Below are 7,966 nucleotides of genomic sequence, written 5' to 3' on the forward strand. Positions count from 1 at the left end.
TAATTATTCCACTAGTTCTAATCTCATATACCTAAATTTTCTTACTAAAAATAAACTAGTTATATTAATTATTCCACTAGTTCTAATCTCATATACCTAAATTTTCTTACTAAAAATAAACTAGTTATATTAATTATTCAACTAGTTCTACTCTCTAGTTCGACAATTTTTCTATCTAGCTAGCTAATTCATCTAACATTCGACATTAATCTAACATTCGATCATCTAATTAACTTTTCTAAAAAACAGAAAATAAGTAAAAAAATTGTGTGTGTATGTGTGTGTGTATGCATGTGTGTGTATATATACGTATATATATGTGTGTACGTATGTGTGTATGTGTGTGTGTATGCGTGTGTGTGGTATGTGTGTGTGTGTGTGTGCGGACCCGTACGCCGCCGCCCCGTACGTACGAGCGGGGGCGCCGGTGTGTGTGTATGTGTGTGTATGTATGTGTGTGTATGTGTGTGCGGGAGCGAGAGAGAGACATACGGCCGCGGCGATGGCGACGGACGGCGGCGGCGTTCGGGGCGGCAGCGCGAGACGTCGACGACGACGGGCGGCGGCGGGGACAGCGACGATGACGACGGACGACGGGCGGCGACGACGGGATCAAGCGGCGCGCGCGACGGAGGTTGGAGACGAAGTGGGGATGAACTGAAATTTTCGTAAGAGCTATATATATATAGGATGGGCCTTTAGTACCGGTTGGTGGTTCCAACCGGTACTAAAGGCCTATTTTCGCCAGGCCAAGCGGCGGGAAACGAAGGCTTTTAGTACCGGTTGGAGCCACCAACCGGTACTAAATGGGGGGCCTTTAGTACCGGTTGGAGCCACCAACCCGTACTAAAGGGCTTGCGCTGCCACCCCAAAGTTTAGTCCCACCTCGCCCGGCGAAGGGCAGCCGCACTGGTTTATAAACCCAACCGCGGCTACCTCTTCAAACTCCTCTATATAGCAGGCTTCTGGGCCTAATTAATTAGGGCACGCTGCCCTGTGGGTCTGCTGGCCCTCCTGGGCCTGCATTTGCACACCCTAGGTCTGGTAGACCCACAGGGCAGTGTGCCAACAAATTTGCTATATAGTTTTTTCTTTTCTGCATTACTTATTTTCTTTTATTTATTTTTGAGTAGTTTTTATATAGTTTTTTCTTTTCTGCATTATTTATTTTCTTCTATTTATTTTTGAGTAATTTTTTTGTATGGTTTTTTTATTTTCTCAATTATTTATTTTTGTATAGTTCGAAACCCTGATACTTGGAAAGAGTTTGTCCAATTTGTACACGAAGTGCGTCCAGTTTTTGCCGTGACCCTCTCTACTCTTTCGCGCATGCTATGCGGGTGATATGATGATACCATGCCAAGTTTCAACATTTTCAGGATTCATTTTGTAGTGATTTTCAATTCCACGGTCATTTAGCTCTCTAAACAATTAGGTAAATAACCGAAAAACAACAAATGATGTCAGAACATGTTGGAAATTGATGACGCCGCTTTAAATGCTGCAGACTGAACACAAAAGAAGTCCGGAGTTTAAATAAGTTATTAAAAATAAAAAAGAAGTGCAATGCTGGTTAATTTGCTTCAAGCCATTCGGAATAGTGTAGACTGCACTGCACATAGCTCAGTGCAATCTATGCTATTCCGCAAGGCTTGAAGCTAATCAACATGTAGGTGAGCATTGCAAATCTTCGTCATTGTCTGTGCACTCACGGCTTATAAACTGCTCATACTGCCTCTCTCTTGGCGAAGATCACAAGATAGTTTGGTTAAATTGCATTACTTGTAAGTCCAGTTAACATGGATGCTTATGATGCAAGAGCAACAGCAAAAGTGAAAATTTGGCACAAATAGGTAGTTGTGTAACTAAAATAGGTAGGAGGAGAGATAACTCTTATGTCACAAAATAAGTTGTATCAAACCTTTTATGTCGGATCTAGAACAAACCAATCGGTATCGCCATCATACAGCCCAACCGTGGCTCGTGATGCATATATATGCATATCAAATGCACGGTTGGACGTATGATGGCGAATCCGAATGATTTGTATTCAGTCGATGAAAGAAACACACGATCCGTGTGATTCTTCCTGATTGGTGGGATGCACATTAGTACCCACTCCGGACTCCGAAACTCTGATACTTGGAAAGAGTTTGTCCAGTTTGTACACGAAGTGCGTCCAGTTTTTGCCGTGACCCTCTCTACTCTTTCGCGCATGCTATGCGGGTGATATGATGATACCATGCCAAGTTTCAACATTTTCAGTATTCATTTTGTAGTGATTTTCAATTTCACGGTTATTTAGCTCTCTAAACAATTAGGTAAATGACCGAAAAATAACAAATGATGTCAGAACATGTTGGAAATTGATGACGTCGCTTTAAATGCTGCATACTAAACACAAAAGAAGTCCGGAGTTTAAATAAGTTATTAAAAATAAAAAAGAGGTGCAATGCTGGTTAATTTGCTTCAAGCCATTCGGAATAGTGTAGACTAAACTGCACATATATAGCTCAGTGCAATCTATGCTATTCCGCAAGGCTTGAAGCTAATCAACATGTAGGTGAGCATTGCAACTCTTCGTCATTGTCTGTGCACTCACGGCTTATAAACCGCTCATACTGCCTCTCTCTTGGCGAGGTGGGACTAAAAACAGCTTGCCATAATCTCATTAGTTCTGGTTCGTGGTAAGAACCGGCACTAAATGGTGATGGTGGGGCCATAGCCTGACCGCAGGCTGATACAGCCTCTTCAGTACCGGTTCGTGGCATGAACCGGTACTAAAGGTTCGCCACGAACCGATACTATTGATCGCCGCCATGAACCGGCACTAATGTACACATTAGTGCCGGCTCTAATTCAAACCGGCACTAATGTGCTTCACGTTTGACCCTTTTTCTACTAGTGGGCCCGTGTCGAGTCTGTTTTTCTTTCTTTAATCTAGGCCACAAAATCTTTCAGGTACAAGTATATATACGATCCAAGCTAGCCTAGACCTATACTACTCGGTGGCTTGTTCATGTCCAACCCGGACAATGACTGCGTGGTTGCATCATTTACACCTCCTCCGCCTCCGCATCAAACAATTGTAAGATTGATTCAGTGGTTGCCCTTGAAAAATATATATTGGGTTGTTGCATGCATGGCTCGAGCCTGGAACATGACAGGATCAATTATGATAGAGGAAAAGGACTGGGGAGAGACACGAATTGACATGTGACATTGAAGCAGGACATACACGAATTTGGGAAAAAGAAAACTAAGCACCAAGGAGCTATGTACCTAGACCTGAGCGAGGAGGCTGTGGGCTGCTGCTTGTGCGAGACGGCGCAGAAGAGATGAGGTGTCAGGGATTTAGAATCGATGGATGTTTTTTAGAGCGATCGTGGTGTTTTTTGGAGCGATCATGGTGTTGTTGGATAGGTGATTTTGGAAAGATGGAGTTTGAACGGGAGGAGGAGGAGCTGATCACGTCTATCCCTTTGTGCATGTTTTTTTTTTGCTGATTGAAAGGTTATTTCCGTAAGGGCATTGGTGGGTAATTTACTTGACTGTTGAAGACACATTAGAAGATCAAATGGTTGTTATTCTCTAGTCCATTAAATAAACGGACGGATGTTTCTAATTTTTGTGGGATTTTACAATTGATTCTCTTGTCTCTAGTTAACCCATCAAGCACTTTTTATATATAAATAGATTGATTTGTGTAGAAGATCAAAAACAATGTATCCAGTAGTTTGATATTTGTTGTCATTATTCCAAAAAATGATATGTGTAGCGTATTGAAAATAATTGGATGCTGATGCAATCATGGAGTGAGGACATGTATAGGGGTGCTTTATAATGGTACATAACTCCGTAATGAAATCAAGAGCAACATATCTCCGTTACCCAATGATTGTTCTCCTCGTAGTACAGACTTTGCCACTGTTGACACACTACATAGATGCCATATCCTTTCTTCCACCCACAGGACACGACATTCCGGTTAGTCTTGTACTGTTGGGATGCTTGATATGCTGGAGTTGGTCCTGGCTGCAGTGGTGTCCCTGTTCCTCCACGGCTAGGGCAATCCCCATGTAGCTGGAACATGTACAATTTTGTTTTAGAAGGGGTGTTGATTTGTCTCTCTCTCTTTGTAGCCTTCTGAATTTCACAACTGTAACCAATTAGGGTGTAAAGATGTACTTCAGCATGTGCTTTATTCTCTAAAAATTTATACAGACCGGGAGTACGAGACTTTTGTCTGGAAGAAGATACGTGCATGTTCCACAACTCAAAAATGGCAGTGTATAGGAGAATTGTGATCCCTCTTTCAGTGCAGCCAAAATGCATGCACAACTTTGCATACAAGAATTGCAATATGAAATCTATGAACTTGAACATTTTTCTCACCTGCATAAAGAGAGAGAACACATGTTGTGTACTCGATGAGATGGTCTGCTCCTATATTGGTAAAATTAGTATCAGGTTCCCTTTTTGGGCCTACAATATTTTGTGCTCGCACTTGATTGTTTCTTCATGTACCACAATATTTTAGTTTCAAATAGATTAAAATAGTCGTGTACAAGTTATGTAGTTTTCATTATATTTATTTCGATTCTGTACCGAAGCATGAGGAAATCTAATGGTTCAAGACAACTCCACGTTGAAAGAGGCTTGTGAAGATTTTTGCTCGAGAATTCCAGAGGGTTATTCTTGTCAAATTTGCTCTCACACCTTGGGTGTCATGTTTTCCAGTTGCAATACACAGGCATTTTCATAGTAATAGTAATAATAATATGACTTCCAAAATGCAACTAAATTTTATTTCACAACATATAAAAGAAAACAATGGAAAATAGGATGCTGCATGCGCATGTGCTGGGGCTACTATGAAAGTTATTACAATAGGCATGCATATGTATATATATATAAGACATAGACATATAAAATAACTCAGATGTCCATAGTTCTATTAGATCGTCCTAAGCTTATCCATCAAGGCGCATATAGCCAAGGTTTATAGCCCCTTTAGCTATCTCAAAACTTATAAGGGCATCGAACGCAGCATATCTGATTCTTTCAAAGCTCAATGGAGCAATCGCCCATCCGGAGTTCTTCAGTTGCTTGCACTCGTTGCCCTTCTCCAGATTCGTTCCCAACACAAAATTTGCTAGATCAAATAGCGACGGTGTAGATTTACCGCATGTTGTTTTTGGTATTTTAATGTGCGTCTGTAGGTCAATGGGATTTTTTACATGGAGGCCATATGGCTGAAGCATTTTTACGTCATTGCCAATTGCCGCTCCACAAAAGAAGATATCTTCATGAGCAAGAAATTTGTTGAGCTCGTCTGGTATGTGAGGCGAGTGCACGATGTGGTACACCAAGCAATGATCTGCAAAACACAGTTGAAGTACGGCGGCGCATCGCTCCATTTCCGGGGGCAGGTCCTTCTGCTTCACCCCATCGACTTGGTTGGTGAACTCACAGTCTAGACCAACAATCTTCTTTTCTACCGTTTGGAGGGATTTCAACAAACTCTTGACCCATTCCTCAACGACGCCTGGTTCATTGGCGACCGTCACGGTTACCTTGAAGCCAGCAAGTTGCTCAAAGCGATGAACTGCAGGCTGAGCCACCAGAATGGCAGCAGAGTGATCATCATCCTCTGGAGCTAGCGGAGGCAGCAGAGTATAATCAAAGATGGAAATAGTGTGCGGCTGGAGTAGCTCCAAGGAGCATGGCGAAGCGAGCATATCAGTGGCATTGTTCTCCTTAGGAAGAGCCCTGCAGTCATAGACCAAGTGAGCGATAGGGGATAGCATGAACAAATAAAACACATCTATTTTTAGTATTACTACATGTCAACGCCAAACGAGTAGAACTATAAATAACTCAACACAAATTAGTCCCATTGAATAGATGAAGAGTTCTTCTCAAAAGAAAAACTGAACTTGCTCAGAAACAAAATCCTAGATCTATATTCTGAAAATGAATCTGAGTGCCCATCTTTTTTTGTTTTGCAAGATGAATTAAAGCGCTCATCTTTGCCGTCACACAATATACTGCTTGAAACTCCAATCTTCAAATGCATGAACTTTAAAAGAAAGCTGGGGCTAAATTGGACCAGACAAAATTTTCAAGACATCGTACAGAGAAAAATTCACAAGCAAAACACCACAAATTCGTCCACAAGATGGCAAAATAAGACTGCATGAGCACATTGCCTATCATAAAATAAGAAGACAAAAAAATGAGTTGCAGTAGTATAATATTATACCTTGATGACTTTGTTTTGGCTTGCAGCGGCTCCATAGTCAGGTGTATTGCAAATTGCAATATCCACTATATGTACGCCGCAGATGTTTCTTCTCAGACTGATGGATTGTATGTGATGTGATCGAGGGGATGGTTTGTCAATCCGGCCAAAAGGGTGCTTATAAGCTAGCCGATTGGGATAAAAATAGCAAGCATTGATATTCGCGTTTTGGGAAGGAAACAATAAGGATTTTGGCGCGATACTTATCCACAGCGATTTTTAATAGCTTTCTTTAGGTTTCATTCGCATCAAATAGCAAGTATTGATATTCGCGTCACCTTTTTTTTATGTGAACGTGGTAGCTTTGGTTTACCATTTTTGAATGTGAATGTGCTCTAATTTTATTTAACGTTTTTGCATGCGAACCATGGTCTATTATCCTTTTTGTTTTACGAATGTGGTCGATTTCACATTCACATAGGATGTATTTGGTTGTTCCTAGAAATTTTGCCTGCATTGCATGTGTCTCTCAGTTAGGCCGGTTGATAAAAAATCATCATGTGCATATCGTTTCACTACTAGAAAAAGGCTTATAGGTGGCCCCTAACAAGTGGCGCGCGCATATAAGCACCCGCCACAGCTATTTTAAAAAATTTGCAGTGGCGGGTGCTATAAACTATTCACCACTGGCTGTACAAATAATAGTGACGGGCATAAGTAAGGACCCGCCATTCCGTCACTCTTGATAATTTCTTCACGGTCGAAAAGTAATAGTGGCGGCAACGTACAACAGGACCACCACTGGTGCCATGCTAATTAGTGGCGATCCGTTTCTTGCCACCGCCATAGACCCGCCCCCACCGGTTCCTAATTTTGTAAGAGTTTGCAGTGGTGGCTCCTATTACGCGCCCGTCACGTCTATATTTGGTCACGCTGCCACCTACCACTCAAATATAGCTGTGGCGGGTGCTATCTGCTGCCCGTCACTCTTATGCATGACCTTATCCACCCCACCCACCACCCGCAGCCAGTCGCACATTATCTATGTAGACATAAATCTTTCTCCCTCTGCCTCTCTCTCGCCACGCCGACGGCACGAGCATTGTGGCGTCCTCCGCCGCTGCCACCGGCAAGGTCGCCGTCCGCTGCCTCGGACGGCGTCATGGACCCAACCTTCCCTGTCGCCCGCGCCATTCGTCGCCCCCTCGAAGTCATCGGCCTTGCCATCCAACGCCACCTCCAACTACTTCCTTGTCACTATCGCGCGTGCCTTCCTCCGCCTCTGACGTCACCGGCGTCCCCATCAAACTCACCGTCCACCTCCGCCATCGTCCTCGCCCTTCCCACCATCTCTGTACGCCCCGGTAACCACACCTCCCATCTCTCTGTTAATGGAGATGATAGTTGTTCTCATTTATTGTACTTGTACATTAGCAACATTTCGCTAGTGTAGTTAAAAAAATTTATAGGATGTATTGTAGTTGCCTCTTGTTATATGATGTACCATTTAATCTTTGTAATTGGACGTCTTCAATTTGATTGCTTGTGCTAGAGGATTATGTACTGCATATACAGATCAAAATATGGTACAATATTTTATTCATGATGCAGATATTCGTAACTAACGTGATGAACCTACTTAAGAGTGAGAAATGTCCACTCAAAGGACATATATGGACCGTTGTCGTAACAACTCTATCTTTTATAGTCATAAATCTTCTT

The sequence above is a fragment of the Triticum urartu genome, chromosome 7 (genome assembly GCF_003073215.2).
Source record: "Triticum urartu cultivar G1812 chromosome 7, Tu2.1, whole genome shotgun sequence".
Lineage (NCBI taxonomy): Eukaryota > Viridiplantae > Streptophyta > Magnoliopsida > Poales > Poaceae > Triticum > Triticum urartu.